Genomic DNA, 25,052 nt, shown 5'->3' with positions numbered 1-25,052 from the left:
GTCCATTTAAAATGATATGCAAATTTGAAAGCAGTGCTAAAATCAGGGAGAGGGAAAATATGTACATATGGTGAATTTTGAAAAATACATAATTTTTTTCTGCATGATATGAGAGGAAAAACACTTCATTATCTCAGATTACATCTAGTTACTATTTCTGTAACAAATGAATGCTGTTAATCAGCGAGACTTTGTGGGCTCTCAGCAATGTGTTATGTTATTCTATCTCCAGGTAGGAGTATAGTTAAAATCTGTAAGAAAACAGAGAGAGTAGTATTCTGAACCTTGTGTGCAAAGCCCCTTTGAAAGTACTTATTCTTATTACTCTGTAATTAATACATTTATTTTCCATAATTTAAAAATCATCTAAAGAATTTGAATTCCTGAGAAGTAATTAAGTATAAAAAATTTGTTTTTGTTGACACAGTAAAATTAAATGGAAAAATTTTCTTAATATGCTCTCTAGCTATAGTTTCTATTACTTTCAAAATACATTATGCATTTAATTTGCATTTTGTTTCATTCTTTAGAGAGTTGCATACATTTGAACTTTTTCTTCTAATATGCTTTTCATATTTATTGTTTAAAAATAATTTATACATAAGTGTATAATGAATAATTTTGATATATAAATACATATAGTTATAAATACATCTGACTCATACATATATGTAAATTTCAAAGTATTATATCTGCTTTATGGTATTATAATGAAACTCATTAATAACTTCTGCAGGAAAAATTATTAGACTAGGAATTTATTTATTGGGCAGAGAAATACAGTAGAAAAGAAAGAGAAAATATTATTTTTTTTCTCACTAATAAGAAAATGCCAAGTGTAATATCATAACAAATTATGAAAGTATACTTTTAATAATTCATATACAATTTATTTAAAAACTGAGTAAAAACTCAGTTCAAAGTTTCTGAATAATTAACAGCATTATTACTGAAACTTTAAAGTAAAAGGTACTCTTGGTACCATTTACTGTCTTTAATTCATTATTCACTTGTACTTTTTGAATAAATGAAAGACTTGCTTCAAATTTAACAGATTTATACTATCTTTAACCATAATAATAGATGAGTTGGGAATCTTTATAATCCTACAATAATAGATTCATTTAAATAGTCTGTGTTGTTATTGGCAATAAATCAAATACACAGGGTGTTTATAAAATATCCTTATATTAAAAATCTCAAAAGAGAAATGGTTATTAGTTGTTTGATCTTCTATCATTCATTATATTTTATTTTATTATGCTAGATATAAACTACTTATTATTTAACACAAACTTTATAAGGAAGGGAAACACTTTTAGTATAGAAGATTATCAGTTATGGAAACAACAATATGCTTAAGTCTACAAATGTATAAATGAACATATAAAATATACAAACACAGGCAAAATTGGAAATGGATATATAATGTATATAAGAATAATTTTGGGTCTGGGCCAGAGCACTGAGCGGGATCACCAGCAGCAGCTCTGCACCCAACCTCACAAAACCTAGATGAAGCGGGGGCTACCAGGAGCTCTATCCCAGGCAGTATCTAAGGTAAGGATTCAGCAACGCTCTCCCCAAACAGGGAGTAACTGGGACACACAGGGACCCAGGAATTCACTCCTGACCCAGAGCACTGGTTCCTTCCTGTTTATGCCTGAGCACGGAGCAGATCTTGGACTTCAGCTCTAACCCCAGCAGCAACACCCATCCCAAACAGTTCTGACACAACCAAAATAATAGGAAAAACAAGGCTCCAGCCAGAGACAGCTCAGGTAGCACCAAGGAGATCCAGATGGCTAAAGGCAAGCGCAAGAACACAAGCATGAGCAACCCAGGGTACTTGGTTTCAACAGAACCTAGTTCTCCCACATTATAAAGTCCTGAATTACCCATATCACCAGGAAAGCAAGAGTCAGATCTAAAATCACTTCTAATGAGGATGATAGAAAACTTTAAGAAGGACATAAATAACACCCTCAATAAAATTGAGGAGAATACAGATAAACAGGTGAAAGCCCTTAAAGAGGAAACACAAAAAACCCTTAAAGAATTACAAGAGAACACAACCAAAAAGGTGAAAAAATTGAGCAAAACCATCCAGGACATAAAAATGGAAGTAGAGACAATCAAGAAATTACAAAGGGAGACTACCAGGGATATAGAAAACCTGGGAAAGAAATCAGGAGTCATAGATGCAAGCATCACCAATAGAATACAAGAGACAGAAGAGAGAATCTTGGGTACAGAAGATACCATAGAAAATATTAACACAACTGTCAAAGAAAACACAAAATGCAAAAAGTTCTTAACACAAAACATCTAGGAAATTCAGGACACAATGAGAACACCAAATCCAAGGATAATAGGTATAGAAGAAAGTGAGGATTCCCATCTTAAAGGGCCAATAAATATCTTCAGCAAAATTATAGAAGAAAACTTCCCTAATCTAAAAAATGAGTTGCCCATAATCATACAAGAAGCCTATAGAACGTCAAATAGACTAGACCAGAAAAGAAATACCTCCTGTCACATAATAATCAAAACACAAAATGCACAAAACAATGAAAGAATTTTAAAAGCAGTAAGAGAAAAAGGCCAAGTAACATATAAAGGCAGACCTATCAGAATTACACCAGACTTCTCACCAGAGACTATAAAAGCTAGAAGATCCTGGACAGATGTCATACAGACCCTAAGAGAACATAGATGCCAGCCCAGGATACTATACCCAGCAAAACTCTCAATTACCATAGATGGAGAAACTAAAATATTTCATGACAAAACCAGATTTACAAAATATCTTTCCACAAACACAGCACTACAAAGAATAATAGCAGGAAAGTACTAATACAAGGAGGGCAATTAATTATACCCCAGAAAGAGCAAGATAGTAAGCCTCTTTCAACAAACCCAAAAGAAGATAACCACACAAACAACGCCTCCACTGTTAACAAAAATAATAGGAAGCAACAATCTCCTCTCCTTAATATCTCTTAACATCAATGGACTCAATTCCCCAATAAAAAGACACAGGCTAATGGGCTGGATACACAAACAGGACCCAGCATTTTGCTGCATACAGGAAACCCACCTCAGTAACAAAGACAGACACTACCTTAGAGTAAAAGGCTGGAAAACAATTTTTCAAGCAAATGGTCCTAAGAAACAAGCTGGAGTAGCCATTCTAATATCGAATAAAATCAACTTTCAACTTAAAGCTATCAAAAAGGATAAGGAAGGACATTTCATACTCGACAAAGGAAAAGTCAACCAACATGAACTCTCAATACTGAACATCTATGAGCCAAATAAAAGAGTACCCACTTTCATAAAAGAAACCTTACTAAAGCTCAAAGCACACATTGCACCTCACACAATAATAGTGGGAGACTTCAACACCCCATTCTCAGCAATGGATAGATCAAGGAAACAGAAACTAAACAGAGATACAGTGAAACCAACAGAAGTTATAAACCAAATGGACTTAACAGACATTTATAGAACATTTTACCCTAAAACAAAAGAATATACCTTTTTCTCAGCACCTCATAGTACCTTCTCCAAAATAGATCAAATAATTGTTCACAAAACAGGCCTCAACAGATATAAAAAATCGAAATAATCCCCTGCAATCTATCAGATCACCATGGTCTAAGGCTGGTTTTCAATAATGACAAAGACAAGGGAAAGCCCACACTCACATGGAAATTGAACAATACTCTACTCAATGATAATGTGGTCAGAGAAGAAATAAGGAAAGAAATTAAAGACTTTTTAGAATTTAATGAAAATGAAGACACATCATACCAAAATCTATGGGACACAATGAAAGCAGTGCTAAGAGGAAAACTCATAGCTCTAAGTGCTTACAAAAAGAAACTGGAGAGGGCACACACTAGCATTTTGACAGCACACCTAAAAGCTCTAGAACAAAAAGAAGTAAATACACCCAAGAGGAGTAGACGGGAGGAAATAATTAAACTTAGGGCTGAAATCAACTAAATAGAAACAAAAAGGACTATATAAAGAATCAATAAAACCAGGAGCTGGTTCTTTGAGAAAATCAACAAGATAGATAAACCCTTAGCCAGACTAATCAGAGGACAGAGAGACAGTATTCAAATTAATAAAATCAGAACTGAAAAGGGGGACATACCAACAGAACCCGAGGAAATCCAAGAAATCATCAGATCTTATTACAAAGACCTATACTCAACAAAATTGGATAATCTGGATGAAATGGACAATTTTCTAGACAAGTACCAGTTACCAATGTTAAATCAGGAGCAGATAAACCATCTAAACAGTTCCATAACCATGAAAGAAATAGAAGCAGTCATTAAAAGTCTACCCACCAAAAAAAGTCTGGGACCAGATGGTTTCAGTGCAGAATTCTATCAGACCTTCCAGGAAGACCTAATACCAATTCTTTTCAAACTATTCCACAAAGTAGAAACAGAAGGAACACTACCCAATTCATTCTATGAAGCCACAATCACACTCATCCCTAAACCACACAAAGACCCAACAAAGAAAGAGAACTTCAGACCAAGCTCCCTAATGAATATTGGTGCAAAAATACTCAATAAAATTCTTGCGAACAGAATCCAAGAACACATTAAAACAATTATCCATCATGATCAAGTAGGCTTTATTCCAGGAATGCAGGGTTGATTCAATATTTAGAAGTCCATCAATGTAACCCACTATATTAATAAACTCAAAGAAAAAAACCACATGGTCATCTCACTAGACGCTGAGAAAGCATTTGACAAAATTCAGCACCCCTTCATGATAAAAGTTTTGGAAAGATCAGGAATTCAAGGTCCATATCTAAACATTGTGACAGCAAAATACAGAAAACCAGTAGCCAACATCAAACTAAATGGAGAGAAACTTGAAGCAATTCCACTAAATTCAGGAACTAGACAAGGCTCCCCACTCTCCCCCTACCTATTCAATATAGTACTGGAAGTCCTAGCCAGAGCAATTAGGCAACAAAAGGAGGTCAAAGGGATACAAATTTGAAAGGAAGAAGTCAAAATTTCACTATTTGCAGATGATATAATAGTATATTTAAGTGACACCAACACTTCCACCAGAGAACTCCTAAACCTGATAAACAACTTTAGTAAAGTGGCTGGGTATAAAATTGATTCAATCCAACCAGTAGCCTTCCTCTACTCAAAAGATAAACTGGCTGAGAAAGAAATTATGGAAGTGACGCCCTTAACTATAGTCTCAAATAATATAAAATACCTTGGTATGAATCTAACCAAGCAAGTAAAAGACCTGTATGACAAAAACTTCAAGCTTCTCAAGAAAGAAATTGAAACAGATCTCAGAAGATGGAAAGATCTCCCATGCTCATGGATTGACAGGATTAATATAGTAAAAATGGCCATCTTGCCGAAAGCAATCTACAGATTTAATGCAATGCCCATCAAAATTCCTACCCAATTCTTCACAGATTTAGAAAGCAATTCTAAAATTTATTTGGAATAACAAAAAACCCAGGATAGCAAAAACTACTCTCAATAATAAAGGAGCTTCTCGGGGAATTACCATCCCTGATTTCAAGCTATACTACAAAGCAATAGTGTTAAAAACTGCATGGTATTGGAACAGAGACAGGCAGGAAGATCAATGGAATAGAATTGAAGACGCAGAAATGAACCTACATACCTATGGTCACTTGATCTTTGACAAAGGAGCTAAAACCATCCAGTGGAAAAAAGACAGCATTTTCAACAAATGGTGCTGGTCCAACTGGAGGTCAACATGTAGAAGAATGCAAATTGATCCATACTTATCTCCTTGTACAAAGCTCAACTCCAAGTGTATCAAGGACCTCCACATAAAACCAGCTACACTGAAACTAATAGAAGAGAAAATGGGGAAAAGCCTTGAACACATGGGCATAGGGGACAAGTTCCTGAACAGAACACCAATGGCTTGCATTCTAAGATCAAGAATTGACAAATGGGACCTCATAAAACTGCAAAGCTTCTGTAAAGCAAAGGATACTGTCAATAGGACAAAGCAGCAACCAACAGAGTGGGAAAAGATCTTTACCAATCCTACAACTGATAGAGGGCTAATATCCAAGGTATATAAAGAACTGAAGAAATTAGACTCTAGACTATCAAATAACCCTATTTAAAAATGGGGTAAAGAGGTGAACAAAGAATTCTCAACTGAGGAATCTCAAAGGGTTGAGAAGCACCTAAAGAAGTGTTCAACATCCCTAGTAATCAGGGAAATGCAAATGAAAACAACACTGAGATTCCACCTCACACCAGTCAGAATGGCTAAGATTGAAAACACAGGTGACAGCAGATGCTGGTGAGGATGTGGAGAAAGAAGAACACTCCTCCATTGTTGGTGGGATTGTAAGCTGGTACAACCAATATGGAAATCAGTCTGGCGGTACCTCAGAAAATTGAACATAAGTATTACCTGAGGACCCAGCTATACCACTCCTGGGCATACACCCAAAAGATGTTTCAAAATACAACAAGAACACATGCTCCACTATGTTCATAGCAGCCTTATTTATAATAGTCAGAAGTTGGAAAGAACCCAGATGTTCCTCAACAGAGGAATGGATACAGAAAATGTGGTATATTTACACAATGGAGTACTACTCAGCTATTAAAAACAATGAGTTCATGAAATTCTTAGACAAATGGATAGAGCTTGAGAATATCATCCTGAGTGAGGTAACTCAATCACAAAAGAACATATATGGCATGCACTCACTGATAAGTGGATATTAGCCCAAAAGCTCACAATACCAAAGACACAATGCATAGACACATGTGGGTGGTTTGGTTTTATTTTAGAAGGAGTAGCAAAATACTCAACCAGAGCTCCCAGGGGCTAAAACTCCAGCCTGAGAACAGAAAGGGAGGAACTCATGGCTCCACTTGTATAGGTAACTGAGGGTGGCCTTGTTAGGCAACAGTGGAAGTGGAGGGCCATGGTCCCTGAAAGTTTGGATCCCTAGTGTTGAGGAATGTGAGAGCAGGGAGATGGGATTGGGAGAATGATGGGAGCACACCCTCATAAAAATTGGAAGAGGGGGTATGAGATAAAGGGTTTTGGGGGGAGAAAGGAACAGGAGATAACACAGAAAGGTAAATATGTAAAATATCTGATAAAAAAATAACAGATAATGGGTCTGGCAAAAAAAAAAAGATAGTTTACTTACTTCAAACGATTTTCAAAAGTTTCCAGGAGATACTTATTGGCTAAGATCTTATTTTAAGCTCTTCACAAAAGAATTTATGTCTCTGTTTAATATTCTTAAGAGAGATGCAAATCTTAATTTCCTTCAACAATTAATTGACAAAAGAGGAGTAATTTTACAAAAAGTAGAAGAAGCTCTCACTAGTTGATATATTATATAGACTGATTAATTGTTGGCTGTTTTATAATAGTCCTTTGATAAAAGAGATTATTAAAAAAGAACTATATTTCTTTAAATAGTGTCTTTATGACTCTCTGAGGGTGGAAAGAGCATGGGTTGTTTACTCTTAACTTTCTAAAACTGAAAGCTCATGGCAAATCTGCTGCTGATTTCCTCTGGCATTGCTGAGACCAATAAAAACTATGCCACAATTATGTGGAAGGACTCTCTTACCCTTAAATGGAATGGCCAGGATATATGGGGCCGAGGATTGATATGACTGTTTGATACCACAGAAGGCACAACTAAATGGCCGCCAAAAATATTAATAAATTAAATAGATACCTCCACAAACCAGGCCCAATTATAAATAAGATGAATAACAGTTGACATCCAGGGAAGAGAAATTTTCCTGAGAATTCCCTTCTTTTTCCTTTCCAGGTAAAAATGAATCACCCACTGTGCCTGCTGTTGGAAGTTCTAATCCTGATGCTGGCCTCTGGACTTATACTACTCAGACATTCGATGGGCCATTGACAAGGACATAAAATAGCTAGAGATTGCCATTACTAATCTGAAGAAATTCCTTGTTTCATTGTCTGAAGTGATTGCCAAAAATTGTGAAGGACTTTATTGGACTTGATTTACTCTTTTACAATTGAAAAGACTGTGTACAGCTCTAGATTGTGTACAGCCTTTAAAGAAGAATGTTGCTTTTACATAGACAAGACAAGGATGGTTAAAGAGAGCATGAAAAAGGGCAGAGAAGGTCTTGAGAGAAGACAGAGAGAGAAAGAGAAAGATGAGAGCTGGTACAAGAATTGGTTTTCAACCTCTCCATGATTGTCAACCCTACTTCCTTCCATCTTGGGACCATTAATTGGGTTATTTTTGCTTATTTCTTTTGGTCCCTGGGCCTTAAATAGGCTGATTAACTTTGTGAAACAAAAGATAGATAATCTGATAGCAAAATCTATTCAGATACATTGTCATAAGTTAGCTATGGGGGACCATGAGATTCAAGATGAGGTTGTTACTCTATCCAGGGTGTTTCCAAATCCCATCTCCACCCAACCTAAAAGAGGGGACTTCCAACCCTAGACCAAGCAGAGAGGGGCCACCCAGAACCCCCTCTGTCTGGCGATCTGAATTCTTGCTTAAGCTGCGAGGCTAAGCACTGCAAGGGAATATAAATAAAAGTTAAAAATATGTTTCTGGGTTCCCTGAGGGACAAGCCTGACTGCATAGGGGTTGATGTCAAAAGTATCCTCTCTCCAGGAAAAAGACATCCGGACGGGTATGACTCTCATGCCTCACTGAACAACTACAGGAGGACAGGAGGACTGGAGCCATTACAAGGTCCTCTTTAATTACTGGAGGTCAGGCCTCTATCCCTGCCTTGGCAAGATTAGAATTGCCACAGCCCTTCTATACTTGGAGAAGGGAGGAGATGTCAGGGGCAGCCCTGCTTATACACTGAAGGCCTAAAATCAGCCATAAGCCTAAAATCAGCAATAGGCCTGACATACATGCCTGCTAACACTAAGTCTTGGATCTCTATGGAAAAAACACTGAAACAGAGGGCTATAAACTATTGTAAACAGGCAGCTTTTGTTGAAATCTACCATCCTGAGTAGACATAGACCTTGTAAATAGGCAGCCTTTGGCAGATAGTACCAAATTAGATAAGGACAAGTGAATCATAGGCAGAGTAATAGTGACCTGACCCCTGAACCTTCAACCAGCTGATACCCTGTTCTGAAAGATATCTGTACTCCCCCTGAACACCTATGCTCCTGTGTCATCCCCTTCCCCACATCTTGCATTTTTGTGTTTATAACCCCCATGTTAAAAAGTAAAAATTATGATTTGATAAACACACACACACACATACACACACACACACACACACACACACACACACACACAGTGTATCCCTGGTTCTGCTGACTTAGCTCCCGACAATCTATTTTCTTGTTCTCAGAAATACTTTGAATTATAAAACGTTATTGTGGTTTTTGTTAGTATGCTGGGTAAAATAATTTTTATTGATCTCATTTTAAACTTCAAAGTTTGTAGTGAGTTAAAATGTCCTTTAACATAATTATAGGTCATATTTATTTTCATATTGTAAAATGTTAGTTAATCTGTTGAACATTTTAAAAAACTGGATTCCTTTTTGAGAATTTCATATATGAACCCTGTATTTGCATAATTTCCCCTTTCTCTCCTTCCTCCCCCTTTTCCCAACCCCCCATACTTTTTAAATACATCTTATTATTTAATTATTGTTTATATATGTATACGTGTATAAGTATATGTGTTTATACAAATATTGATAAAGTGAAAAAAGAATAATTTTGTTCTGCATTCTATAGCATTCACTGATTTTTTTCTACTTAATAGAAATAAGTGATATCTTCACTGAAGAAAGATTCAATAGAAAAATAATTGAGATAGAGTCTAGGCTGAGTTTTTGTCATTATTTTGACTTGCACACAAATAACTCCAGTAAAATCTGTTAAGTGGTACAATAAAGATGCCACAATTGTTAAATTGCATAGTATTGACTATTAAAGTAATAAACTAAATGCATACTTAGTGTGATACAGTGCCCATTATCTATTTGGAATGGTATGCACAATTCAAATGTTTTTGGAATTTCTTTGAATAACAAACAAATAGGTTATTGTAAATTCATCGGCATTTGCAGAGACTGCTATATTGTATTGTAGGTAAGAATCCACAGGACAATCTTAGTATTCAGAAACTAAACCCATCTTGACAAGACTTGATAGCTTCTGGGGTCCTTTACAAAACCACTTGATTTTTCAAAACAGAACTTCTTTGGATATCAGGAATTTTCTCTTTTTTCCATTTTTTTAATTTTATATTTTATTTACATTTCAGATGCCATCCCCTTTCCCCATTTCCCCTCTTTAGAAAACCCCTATCTCATGTCCCCCTTTCCTTTTTGCTTTTATATAATTTTTTAAGTGTTAGTCAAAGGCTTTATACGTTTGGTAATGCTCAATCAGAAGTGTAACCCAATACCCAACATAGATATATAAACTGTCTTTGACTGGTGGAGACACATGGACATCTGCCTCCATGCCCCCCCCCACTCTTTCTCTCTCTCATCACCTTGCTTCTCCTCTCCTTCATCTTTCCTCTCCTTACTCCATCTCTTCCTCTCAGTACTCCTTCCCCCTTAGCTCCTCCTACATATCACCCTTCCTGTTAAGATAAAACTTTTCTCTCAAAATAAAATTAGAGCATAATTATTCCTATTTGTACCAGTGAGGTACAAGATAATCCTAATACCCAGTCCATCATTTTGTTGACTAACCAGAACCTCTGTCGTCTCTCCTAACTAAAACACTTAGTTTTGAACCTGGCTTTTTTCTTGGCTTAGAATAAATGTCAGCTGAAAACCTTCCACTCAGATCTTTTCTCTCAAAGTAAATAGCCAGGATTGGCTATGAGACTATAGGTCTTCAACCCCGTCAGAAATCTAGAATGACTGAGTTAACTGAAATTATGGGAAGCACAAAGCATAGCTTCTAAAACTTAGCCAATTTATAGAGACCGCTGAACACCTGAAAAACCCCTATACTACCAAACATTGGAGCATCAAATCTTCAGCCTTCTGGCCCAGAGTCATCTGACAGACCTTAGTGATGCAGAATTATTAAGGACTGATTACTCTGTCTAGGCAGATATAATCAGTCGACTATTCTGCAAGTGTGTCCTTTTCTGGACAGTGATTTGTCTGTAGATGGAAAGAGGCAATTCTTGCCTTGTGGCTGTCTCTGCAAAACTGGAGTAACTCCAAGGATGCTCAGTTTCGTCTTAGAATCCAAGACAGGAAGCTGTCAGGAGCAGACAGGTTTCTAATCAAAATGAACATTAATATAGAAATGTTTGTAACGTCAATTCTGTGGACTTCTGATGTTTTGAAAACCAACTATCCATGTAAGATAAACTGGACTGCTGTCTGTTAACTCCTCTCAGCTATTTCTAAATAAAACATAGAGAACACCCTAACAATAAACTCAAAGCCATGAATTTGTTATAGCCCCTTAACTCACAGGCTAACCATCTCAAATCTGTTAAAAAAGTTAAAGAAGGACTGGTTCTAAGCCTTGTATTCCTAAATGTGTTATACAGGCACACTGCCTATATGAGTATCAATATTCATCTCACTTTTATGTCAGTCAATAAGAAGCTCGTACCAATGAAAACCTTAAATTTGAAATCAAAGTAAATTTTGTACCATTTAAGAGATTATAACTTCATCTTGATACTAATTATACAGATTTCTATCAATAGGTTGTGGCTATGCAATAAATCCTAGTTAATCCTCAGCTTGAAGAAGTTAACGAAGAGTCAGTGCCCCTATTCCCTGGGCTTGGGGACTAAGGTGGTTAATATTGGACTGTCTTTCTAGGGGAAAGTAGAGGTTTTGTTGGAACATGAATTTTCTTTAACAATGGAGCTCTGCTAATTGGTTTTGAGTTTTCTTTTAATAAAATAGACAGGCTTTTTGTACCTCCACCATTGTGTTTATGTGATCCCTGCATCCTCTAGAATGCTGAAGATTGTGAGTGAAAAAAAGGTCCCATGGAGGCATCTGGACAGAAACAATTCATTTCTTTGACTTCAGCTTTTAAATACTGAGGGATATTTATTTCATGCTTATTTACTTGACAAGGACACATGTATATCTCTCTTACATACACATGCACACACACACATACACACACACACACACACACACATATATGGATCTGCTTTCAATAACATTTATGTGTATTACCACACACATATGATTCTGTAATTTTTCTTCTTTATTATTTTATTCTAGAACAGAACATTCTTTACTTTGTATTTATTTGTAAGTGATGTTTTAATTTAATGTTAGATGAGTGGGTAGAGCAGTGTGCTTGTTAATAAATTGCTTATTTGCAATGCCCCATGCCTCAGATTCCCATTCCTCTTTTGCCTTCATGTCAGTTACAATATTTCCCACCGAGAGAAAAATTGATGGAAAATATAAGATTCATGATTTAATTTTATAACTTAATTGCTGCATTGGAAGTCAGTCAGCATTTTTAATGTGCCAGTTTTAACTAGTTAAAACAGAATCTCTGTCACATCAATTATTCCTAATAAAATGACAAAAATTTAGAGTGTTTAAACCCTCATTTTACAAAGCATGTTAGTTCTCTAAACATTAACCTCAGAAGAGCAGGGGAGGGAAACAATTGTGCAAAGTGATGTTTAAACGATTTATGGGTTCATGTCAAGCCAGGACTTCATCCCTGTATAGTGGAAATGATGATTTGCCAGTGGTAGAAAAGTTACTAAACAGATAAAGATAGCATTGCTCAGGATAGCGTTGGCCAATAATAATCAGGCATTTTGTGTGGTTTGACTTTAAATTACACAGAGCTGTCTTCAGTCAACTTACCTGAGGGCTTAGGTGTTGGAAAGGTTACAGTGGCATAAAAAACGTATTTCAAATCCATCCCAATTATGTCCACTGTAAATATAAATGAGGACTTTTTTTTTTAAGAGACTTAATTCATTTATTTTTCTTGTATAAAAACCCTTATGTGATAGCAACAGCTGGAGCCTGGGCCCTCTGAACAGACTCTGGTGTGGGTTTTCACAAGATGATCAGTGATTGTTCAACACAATCTCTTTCTAAAGGTCAGGTATGAGGTAGCTGTAGGTCTTGGAGATGGTATCAAAGGTGGCCTTGGCCAAGTTGCCCAGGGTGGCAGTGCAGCCTCTGTGTGAAGTACAGCAGTCATCTATACCAGCCATCATCAGTAGCTTCTTAGACACAGGAGCAGAGACAATGCCAGTGACTCTGGGGAGCAGGGATAAGAAGCACCAGCACAGAGCCACAGTGGCCTGTCATCTTGCATGGACCAGTGTGGGGCTTGCCAATCTTGTTCCCCTAGTAGCCTCTCTGCACAGGGACAATGGAAATCTTGGCCAAGATGATGGTACCTCAAATGACAGTGGCAATTTCTTTGGAGCACTTAGCACCAAGACCAATGTGACCATTGTAGTCCCCAGTAGTGATGAAAGCCTTGAACCTGGTCTGTTGGCCAACCTGAGTCTGCTTCTGCACTGACATGATTTTCAGAACTTCATCCGTTAGGGATGCACCCAGGAAAAAGTCAATATTCTCAGACTCCTTAATGGACAGGGAGAAGAGGTAGATCTCCTCCAAGAACTTGATCTTCATGTCCTTAACCAGGTGGCCCAGCTTAGTAACAAGGATCCACTCTTGTCTTCAGCTTTACCTCCAGGAGACCTAGGCCATGGCCTCGACCATGCCCTCAGCCTCTAAGACCTCTGCCAGATAGCAACTGCAACCTTCTAATCCTAGGCCCCTGGGTCCTCTGGGCTTTCCCGCTGCACTGGCGTCATCTGCCATTTGGTGTTTTCTCAAAGAAGTGAGGGCATATTTCTAATAGAAGTTCATTGAATGAGTAGGTGTCATGCATAGATTAGCATAGTTATATAAAAATACCAACAAACAATTACTAAAACAAGAGACCTTGGAAAGAAATGCAGGGTACAATAAAGACCAAAATGTGACAGAGAAAATGGTGTCAGTAAACATTAGGAAAACTCTAACATTCTGAATTTAATACCCCATGGACATTAAATAATTCAGACTTGTACTTATCCTCACGTTATAGGTTTAATGAATGGTGCACACAAGTATTTATGAAACAAATATTGTAAATAGCACCTTATCTTTTAAAACATACGTTTGTTTTATTTTGATTTTTGAATCAGAATCTCAGTATTGGCTTCAATCTTGCTATGTAGCCAATGCTGGCACTGGATTCTGTAGCCTTCTCCCTCTACTTTCCAAGAACTATAATAATGGGTATGCACTTCCACTATCCATGTTGACAATCTGTTTTAAGATTAAGAAATTAGCAATTCCTTTTGTGTAAGGAGACTACTAAAAGGTAACAGCCTCTGAAAACATTTTTAAACTGTGTTAGAAATTGAACAATAGTTAGAAAGAGAAAGAATAAAAACAAAGTTTAGATTATGACAAACCAGAAATTGGTACTCAAGGTCACGATAAGTGAATACCTTCCATTCCTACAGCCAGACCTACTGACGGTCTTTGGTAAAAAGAACACACACTGGTTCCTGGAAACCATAGCCCTTAAGCACAGAAGGGTCTACAGCAGCCTGGCAGACCATGTGTGCATTGTTGGTTCTCAAAGCAACACAGACATTTTACAACAAATGCATGCATTTGGTGATGAGAGAGTCCCTTCTAAGGTCATCTTAGTCATGTTGAAGGTTGGCTGAGTCTTTCTATGTGAGTCAGAGTGTTTGATCCCAACAGTATAATCAGTGTTTGTTTATCCTTTAAAATTTTCTCCTGACAGAGCATTAGCTCTTGTGAGATGACTAGCAAAAGAAAGCCAGAAGGTGAAAATTCTCAGGTTCTATTCCAGGTGTCTGTTTAATTTATCCAATTAAGAGAAACCATGGCAATCTTCGGAAATTAGCCCCTCTGTGCATGTTTATAATAAATGAATGAAGACATTACTGGCAGAATACCCAAACAATTAGGATTTCTCTAAAATGGCTGACATTTTACTCTCAGTTATAATAAATGAGCATGGGCCAATGAAAAAATAATCTGCCTTGAAAGCAGTTTTTTTTTTTTTTTTAATTTGGTTTGAAATGACTCAGGATAACTGCTGGAGCTGTGGTCTCTTTAGTATGGAGATACAGTCGGCTGTGTGATGCTCTCAACCAGGAATCATATAACTTTGGTAAAAGATTTTTATCTGTGAGGATAAATGTATATTAATATCTATTTACTGTTTTCTATAAATTACCCATGAACCCTAGTTACTTGTAATGATGAACATTTAAGATTTCCTAATATGTGCAGGCAAGGGACTTGCTTAGGGTTTCAGTAGTCCAGCCCTTGGGCTAAGACTCTTAAGTTGGAAGTAAAGATGGCAGCCAAGGTTGTAATCATTTGAAGGCAGGTTATTGGGGAGTCTTGGGAGACCTATTTTCAACTTCACTGCATGCCTGCTGCTTTACTGGAAGGTATTCTCATTTCTTTTTAACACACCTAAAAATAGAGCACTGGCTTTCATCCAGGCAAAGAATCAAGAAAGTAAGAAATACCACCTAAAATGCAAGCAAGGGCCTCATCACATTGGTGATAACCCATGAGTTTTACTATTTTTACTATATTCTGTCTACTAAGAGTAAGCCAGACTCAGAAGAGAATTGTAGAAAGTAGACACACTGGACTCTAGGATGGAGGTTACCTAGATGGGTTGCAATTTTTTTCTATTTCTAATGTTTTTTAAAATATTTTTTGAGATTATAATGTGATTACATTTCTATCGTTCCTTTTCTTGTTCTGAACTCTTCCATATACCTGTTCCCACTCTCCTTCAAATTCTTGGCCTGTTTTTATTTCTTTGTCATTGAATGCATATATTTTATGCATATATGAAGGCAATATTTAATTTTTAAGTTATTTATATTTTCAAAACCCACGTCACATAGTCCTAAAGAATAATGTTAGATTTCTATCAGTTTTTATAGTAGAGAACATACTTTAGATAGAATATTTATTCATGAAAATGAGAAGGCTTTATAAACTGTGGGAATTCTATGTTATTCAAATACATTAAAATATCTCGAAGTCTCTTTAGTATATTCTTTCTCTTATGAAATTGAAAGAATGATGGGGAAATTATGCTTAAATATCTTTAGGAAACAAGGGATGGTCGAAGCCAAAGCAGGCTTCTCTCTCCTTAGAGAGTGTTTTAGAGACATTGAATTTGAATTCTATAATAAGTGCAATTGGTTGAGTCATACATGTCCCTTTTCTCAATTACAGAAACATAGCAACACTGTTTTGTGGATTTTCCTGGTTCACTCCAGATATGGCACTGAAAACAGACTAAAGAAATGATTCCTCCCATTGATTAGCTTAATAAAGACATGAAACACAGCTGCCTCAAAGGTAAATACATCACCACAAAACATCGTAGAACTCTATTTACCTGGTGAAAGCCGTGTCAATGGAGATATCTGCAAATCTCTGTAGTCAGCTACACCAGAGAATCTCCTTTTCCTCAAACATTGTTTACAGTCTTTTTAGTCTTAAGAAGAGAATTATGAATCTTGTAGTTTTCTTTGCTTCTTGAGCCTTGTGGGTTATGTTAGTTTCCCTCATGAGTTTTCCTGGGTTTTCTTCTGTCCAGTGTAAAATGTTTCAATTCGGGAAAAATATTAACACAGTTACTGTATTACAAATGTTATATTGTATAAAGAATAATTTATTCTGATTAAAAGGAGTTGAGAAGAAATGAGGTGCTATATAGTATCAGATCAATTCTTTACCTATGTTTTCTAGAAGATATCCTTTCTACATTTTAGTTTTACTTTTTCTCCTAGAATTTTATGTGCATCAAATCATATACTGAAATGTTTCTTATGCCTGGTTTTTCCCCACAACAGAATAAAAACTCTTGCATGTTGTAAATACTGATAGTTCTATGTTATTACTGACTAGTACATTATCACTTTATGAAAATGTTTATTTACGTGTGGATTAATAAACAAATTGTGGCATGTTGGTACAACTTTCCAGTTCAATTTTCATTTACACCTTAGGAATCATGTTTTGGTTTCTCTTGAGAGTTAGTGTCTCCAAGAAGCCTGAGTAATCGACTGTTATATGTAGTTCTTTACTTTATGTTTGCCATGATGATATCACCTTAAATCTTCTCCAATATTTGACTTTTCAACCCTTTGTTTTTAACCAATCTTTAACCTTTCCCTTTTCATACCACATGTAGAGAAAGACATTGAGGCTTCAATTTGTTTTCCTTACTTTCAATACTTTACTGTGTTTTCATGTGCTTTTTATTTATTTTTTGTTATCTGACACTTCCTTATTTATATGTCTTGCTTTTCTTCACTTTTTCCCTTACATTGGTTACCTTCTTGTTAGTGATTACAAAGAGGTTTTTTTTTTTTTTTAAATGCACACAAGCCTTTTATAAGATAAATGTATTAGATTTTTCTGGGTAATTTCTTGCCTTCTCATCTATAACTTCTTTCAAAGTGTGTTTATTTTTATTAATAACAATTTATCCAGCTTACAGTTTTGAAAGTTTAAAATGTAAGTGTTAAGCACAGGCTCTATGCCAAAAGCTGTTTCTTCATGCCAAGAGGAATGGGAAGACTGCATCAGGAGCAAGCAATTACTTGTTGGATCAGTAGAGGGGGCAGAAGGCATCAGGGTTTCTACATTTATAATAATCTTCCTGGAACCAAGAACCCTGGAAGGACCACATCTCTTAAAGGTCCTGACACTTCTCATTATCATCATCCTGGGGTTAAAGCCTTTAACCACAAAACAATCTCTGAGGAAACAACTAATTGTATCAAAGTTAAAAGCTCAAGTCAGGAATGTTATAAGTAACCTTTGTGAAACTAGGATTCAAGCTTGGAGAACTTAATTAGCATTCTAACATTAACAGTAGCAAGCTGTTGAAGTTGAAGTTGTAATTGGGTCTTCAGATCAGATGTGGGGTAGGCCCAGCAGAAGAATTTACAGGAAACACAATATCTATGGATGTCCCACTACATCTAGACTGATGGCACACCTACACCGGGCAGGAAGAGACAGTCCTTAGCTATTACACAGGTTGTGCTAACAACCAGACCCTGCAGATCAAAGCATCCGGGAGTATTTCATACTTTAGCTCATCACACAGTCCTGTAGAGCCAGCAATAGAGTTGTGCGTGTTACCCAAAGCTTCATCTTTATGGCAAGGCAAGACAAACTTTAAGTTGCAGTCTTTGCTCTAGAACTCCCTGCGAGGGCAGTGCTTCTGAGATCCTTACTGTTCTTTTTATTCCCTGTTCTTCATACTCCACTCTTCCTTGGTTTTGCTTCAGAGCCCTTTCTTAGGCATTTTTGTCTGGCCCCTTACCTGCTCTTATGAGAACCTCCTAAGATACTCACTGACTCTTCAGGTGTTGAAAATGGCACACATCCTTGCTGATACCTAGAAACCATTTCATGCAACATTCTGGCAGCAAAAGTCCATTTTGTATCCATCTGGTAGAGGGAGCAGTCTTCTACGTACAGTGACAGGCTTCAGTTGGGCCTCGGTGCTGTCAGGAACAAAAACTGCCTCAAGTTGTTTTTTAAAATTCATTTATTTTCCAGAAGACTTTTCTGGAAAAGTTTCATTTATTTTCCAGAAGAGTGTATCCAACTCATAACATGCATAGAGATTATATATAGAGACACACGTATTGGATAAGAATTTCATATATGAATAACTATTATTTTAAATTATACTTAATAATAGAGGTCTTTTTTCTCCTATCACACTATAAAAATAGAGTTTCTCCTACGTTTTCTAATCAAAATACTCATCAATGCTTTATTATTTAAGACATATAGGATCCAAATATCAGTTTTTGATTTGTTTTCTAAAAATAAAACATGCAGACAACATTCAAAGTAAGTTGAAAATACCATGCCTTCTTAGTGTGTGCATAAAGAACACAGCATATTAAAAACTGGGAAGCGCTGGAATTAAACTGGTCCAAACAAAGCATCTTCAGACCTGCATGATGCTTGATTACATCTATCTCATGTAAAAATGCTGTGCACCTTTAGAGTTTTATTTAAATTCAGGATGGACAAAACCCAGACATGTATCAGTCCAAGAAACTTGCTTTACCATTCTCTGTTGGATATCAAGTATGCACTTGTACTTTGAGAATATGCTGGATCGCACCCAAGTGAGACAAGCATAAGACAGTTCAGAGCCACTGAGAGAGCAAAGACACTCTAAACTCCAGGCAAACATAAGGATGCCAAGGTTTTAAATTTTGGAGTTCAACTTGTATTATATTTACTTTTATGTTTTATGCCTTTAAATTTTTATCTTAAGCTAATTATAATTTTTCCTGTGTTTCTTTATTAAAAATTCATAGCTTTGGTTTGCCTTACTTTGTGTGATTGTTTGAAGTAGGACCTTTTATAGCTCAGATTAATCTCAAACTTGTGTGGCCAAAGGAAGGAGACTTTGAACTTCTGGATAAAACACATTATAGTCTCTGATTTTTGGTGCATATTAACACCAGGAAGGATACCAGCACTGTTCAGACTATTTCCTCTGAGAAGGTCTCAAGCCTTTAGTTAGAAGCTGTTTCAGACTTTTGTGAGTTCAGCTGTTTCTAGATGATGTAGCATGTTGTAGAACCATTGTCCCAAGATCATAGAATTGAAGTGTGCAACAAAGGGAAAACATTTATAATATGCTTCCTATGATGCTCCCATAGCATAAGATTGAGCTGTGTGCTTTTAATTGCAATAGGTTTATGTAGTGTTATACTAGGTTCGAATGGTAATTTTAAACATCTGTCACACTCCTAATTTTCTTCTATCATGTGGATTCATATAAATTCATTCTCTTGCTATGTACTTGAATTCATTATGAGTAAACAAAACTTGAAAAATTACACCGCCAGTAAATTATTGAATATGCTGAGAACAAAGTTATTTTGTATTCAGTAAATTTTTCAGGAGCATCATTGCAACTTGTCTAAAAGCCGTTCTTGAAGATAATTCTCATTATTATGCTCATAACTAATGATTTTATCATTTAAAATGAAATACTATTAAAGATTTAAATGGTATATTAAAATAGTATGTCATTGGTGATGTTTCTATAATTTTTAATAAATGGTATGATATTAAAATGTGGTTATATTCTAGTTTGTACTTAGAAGAGCATTATAGCTAACATTTTGAAAACACAATGTTTGTGTTATAATATTATAGCTGTACGGATAGCTTATCTATAATGTTGTTTTGCAATAATGAGAATATCACTGCAGAATGACATTTTAAAATTTTATTTACTTGACAGTTTTATATAATACAATGCTTTATTATGGTTATTCAAAGTTATTTTTTAAAGAGGCATGGGAAGGTTGTTGAAAAAACTGTATTCAAAGACTTGAGAGGCCAGAGGATGACCTAACTTCTCTACCACACTTTCTTTTCTTAACTTTTCTTTAATTTTGAACATATATGTATGTTTTTGAAAGGTTTTCCAGAGGGGCTAGTCTTCTTAGAGATAAAATGAAGAGAGACAGAGTGGGAATCTTGAAAGCTGATCTGAGAGATCCATTTTGCATTCCAGCACTGAAGATGTATGAAGCAACGTGGTGGGTTGCTGAGATAGCTAAGTGAGGAAAGGCAATTGTTGCTCAGCTGGATAAAATGACTTTGGTTCCAGAGACCCACATGGTAGAAGGAGAGAACCAATTTCAAAACTTGTTCTCTGACCTCAACAGGCATACTGAGGCATTTGTGTGCCCTCACATGTATATGAACACAAAATAAACAAAAATGTAAAAAAAAAAAAATCCATGGTAACATTTCATTATTCAATCTGTGGGGCATACTGAGTTTCCAATGTGTGTTTTTTTGTGGTTGTATTGTGTTGAAGATATATATGAGCATTAGAGACTGGAAAAAGAGAAACCCCTAAATCCTATTTGTTGATGAAGCTAAACAAACTAAAATAATAATACCAGTCCAAGCTTCATAATATAAGCTTAGTATTAAAAACTATATAATATATTAACTTTTGGAGAGCTAATATCTTAAATATCTTAATAGTCAGATAGTCATGGGGTCTGGAACAGTGTCACAACACAGATAGATGTGAAGTAAACAAAAGGTTTAGCTGTATATTGGTAGCAGTGCACTGATGGTTGGAATACTTCTTTGTGGATGAATATACTTCCTTGAGGGTCCAGACAGACTATTCTAGCTATACAAAATTTAAGGCAATAGGGCATCTCCCCACATGTGTCCATCATTTTGTTGACTAAACAGAACCTCTGTCATCTCTCCTAACACTTAGTTTTGAACCTGGCTTTTTTCTTGGCTTTAGAATGAATGTCAGCTGAAAACCATCCACTCAGATCTTTTCTCTCAAAGTAAATAGCCAGGATTGGCTATGAGACTATAGGTCTTCAACCACATCAGAAATCCAGAATGACTGAGTTAACTGAAATTATGGGAAGCACAAAGCATAGCTTCCAAAACTTAGCCAATTTATAGAGACCACTGAACACCTGGACAGTCCCTATACTACTGAATGTTGGAGCATCAAATCTTCAGCCTTCTGGCCCAGAGTCATCTGACAGACCTTAGTGATGCAGAATTAGTAAGGGCTGATTACTCTGTCTAGGCAGATATAATCAGTCGACTATTCCTCAAGTGTGTCCTTTTCTGGACAGTAATTTGTCTGTAGATGGAAAGAGGCAGTTCTTGCCGAGTGGCTGTCCCCGCACAACTGGAGTAACTCCAAGGATGCTCAATTTCTTCTTAGAATCCATGACAGGAAGCTGTCAGGAGCAGACAGATCTCTAATCAGAATGGACATTAATATATAAATATTTGTAGCATCAATTCTATGGACTTCTGATGTTTTGAAAACCAACTATTCATGTAAGGTAACCTGGACTGTTGTCTGTTCACTCCTCTCAGCTATTTCTAAATAAAATATGGGAAACCTCCTGACACTAAACTCAAAGCCATGAATTTGCTATAGGCCCTTAACTCATAAGTTAACCGTCCTAAATCAGTTAAAAAAGTTAAAGAAGGACTGGGTCTAGGCTTTGTTTACCTAAATGTGTTATACAGGCACAATGCCCATGAGAGTATCAATATTCATCTCACTTTGATATTAATAAGAGGCTCGTACCAATGAAAACCTTAAATTTGAAATCAAAGTAAATTTTGTACCATTTAAGAAGTTATAACTTCATCTTGATAATAATTATACAGATTTCTACCAATAGGTTATGGCTATGCAATAAGTCCTAGCTAATTCTCCCTGTTCCAACAAAACCACTACTTTTCCCTAGAAAGACAGACCATTATTAACCACATGAGTCCCCAAGCCCAAGGAATAGGGGCACTGACTCTTCTTTAACTTCTTCAAGCTGATTACAGGCGTTGAGATATTAGAAGAGGGGTGGGGGGAAGAGTAAGTTGATAAGCCTCTGATGCTGTATCTTCACTGAATCCAGATGGAATTCCAGGACATCAGAGGTTCAAGCAGGTCTGCTCAGTATGCTTGATGCATAGATTGGTGTATCATTTTTAAAAACAGTTAAGGTTTGTGCTTTCAATATAAAATGTGCACCTTCCACCATGTAGTGATGCTTGGTGAAATTACTGAACCATTAGGAGGAGGTGGAGCCTTACTAGAAGTCCACCATTGGGATTGGGCTTTAAGGTTTTATAGTTTCACCCTGCCATCTGAGTGGGAATTTATCTAAATCCACCAATTTTCTTTTGCCATGACTTTTCTTCCTGTTACAAAGTTCTTATTCCTACCATGGTGGACCCCACCTGTCTGAAACTGTAAGCTAAAAAGTCTCCCCTTAAGTTCTTTGTCTCTGGGTATTTTTTTCACAGCAACAGGAAAAAATCAACTAAGAATCAGAGCTAACAGTTGACTTAACTCTAGAGGGAAGACAGAATTCATAGTTCAGAGATGTCTCACCTTTTAGAGACTGGGAGAGTAAGCCTCTTAACTGCATTTAGAAGAAACACCTGAAAAACTCAAAGTGGTCTATACAGCTTTGGTGAGTGATATTTTATAGATGAAGGCTGAGTGAAATGATACTTCATCAACCCTGTTTCTTTTTTATATTAAGGAAAATGAATGTTATTTGGTTAAAACGTAGTTATAAACTGACATGTAATCTTTTAGAAAATTTCAGTGAATTACAGCTCCATCCTTTAGCCAGCATGAGATTTGGTGAGTTAATGAAACATTAATCGCTATAAAAATGACATTTTTAATTTAATTTTTATATGTGTAAAAGTGATTGTACAAAGTTTCCCAATTCTTAGCTGCCACACTGTAAAAATGGAACTCAGAAAATTTTATTTTCCAGCCCATTGGTTCCATCACGCTGATGAGGCAAAAACAATTCTAGGTGATAAAACTGGTTTAAACCAGCAAATAAATCAATCCAACAGCAACTTATAAATTCTTTTGTTTCTTTTTATGACAGACTCCATATTGGCATGACAACATGTTTGAACACCAAGAAACTATGTTTTGTGATCTGTTGTGTCAGTCTTACAAATCTCAAATGGCTATAAAGTCCAACTTCTAAAGTAAGGTAGCACACCAACAACATAGACATATACTAAGTCTTTCAAAATGATCTTATTTTGATTCATCATGTTGATTTTATTCCCACTTATTCTTCATAACAAATACAATTCCTTTATTCCCCAATACCACATCTTGCCCATATAACAATATCCTATTAGAGCATAAGCTTGCATCTTCTAACCAATATATGTTATTCTAAAAAGGGAAAAAACCCAAAATCAAAACACTGAAAAATTTCTAAACACTCTAGGACCAACTTAAAGATTAGGTGTTGCCTTCATTATCATGTTTACTGCCCTTTTAATACAGCATATACATATAAAATTGACATCGTATCTAATTCTTGGAACTGTTTCTTCTACTTCCATGATTCAAAAGTGATCTGTGCTTCATAAACATTAGTCAGTGCTCACTGTGGGAATTGTGGCAATTATAGCACTCTCTACACTCCACAGTAACTGTTGCCCATACCAAAACATCTAAATAAGAATAATGAGCATGTGTAACAGTCAATCTGTAAGCCATCAGAAGTATCATAGGCCACAGCATTTATAGGTAATAAATTGCTGATTTTTTTCAAGTTTGTTTCATTACCTGATTAAATCATATAGTGAATGTAGGTTAAAAACCCAGAATAAAACTTCCTAGGATAAATCTATGTGAAATTTCCTTCCCATTCATGTTTTAACGTAGAGTAAGAAAACAGTATTACAATGTTCCGAGCCCCTCTGTGTCCCCTTCACCCGCGAAAAGACACGTGAGGCAATGTTCGGGTGGTTACTACAACGAGGCTTTATTCTTGTATAAGCAGAAGTGGAAAGATGGAAAGACCGGAAAAGGCACTGCTTATATACACCCTAGAGTGACGTGTTCACTTCTGATTGGCTGTTCACTCATTACCCATAATACGCCCCGGGATGGGCAGTGACTTTGGCATGCTTTTTGCCTTTTGCACCTGCGCAGTCAGTTGTTTACTTGTGGAGACACGGGATGTTAGTGCCATCTTGCAATGGCAGAATGTATCACCGCTAACCGCGGCTTCCTACACTGTAAGTCTGTTTATTCTTCTGCAAAATCGAGGTTACACAATGTCTGGCTCTTATTTGTTGTCCCTATAATTAATAAACTCTCTATAAAACACTTAACATGAGGAAAATAAGCACGCTGTGTTAGCATTTAAAACTGCTGTGGCCAAAGCTTTTGTAGGATGACTTTGTGTTACCCACTGTGAAGTGATTCCAAGTTCTCAGTAACACATACCACTACGATCCAGGTTAGACAATTACTCTACAGATGCCAGGTTTGTAGATCATTGTCTGCTACACCTGCATACTGTATCTGGGGTACCAATTCCCTTTGCAAAG

Source organism: Arvicanthis niloticus, chromosome 16, assembly GCF_011762505.2.
Source record: "Arvicanthis niloticus isolate mArvNil1 chromosome 16, mArvNil1.pat.X, whole genome shotgun sequence".
In the NCBI taxonomy this organism is placed as follows: Eukaryota; Metazoa; Chordata; class Mammalia; order Rodentia; family Muridae; genus Arvicanthis; species Arvicanthis niloticus.
The sequence above is the reverse complement of the archived record's forward strand: the minus strand, read 5'-3'. Positions refer to the sequence as shown.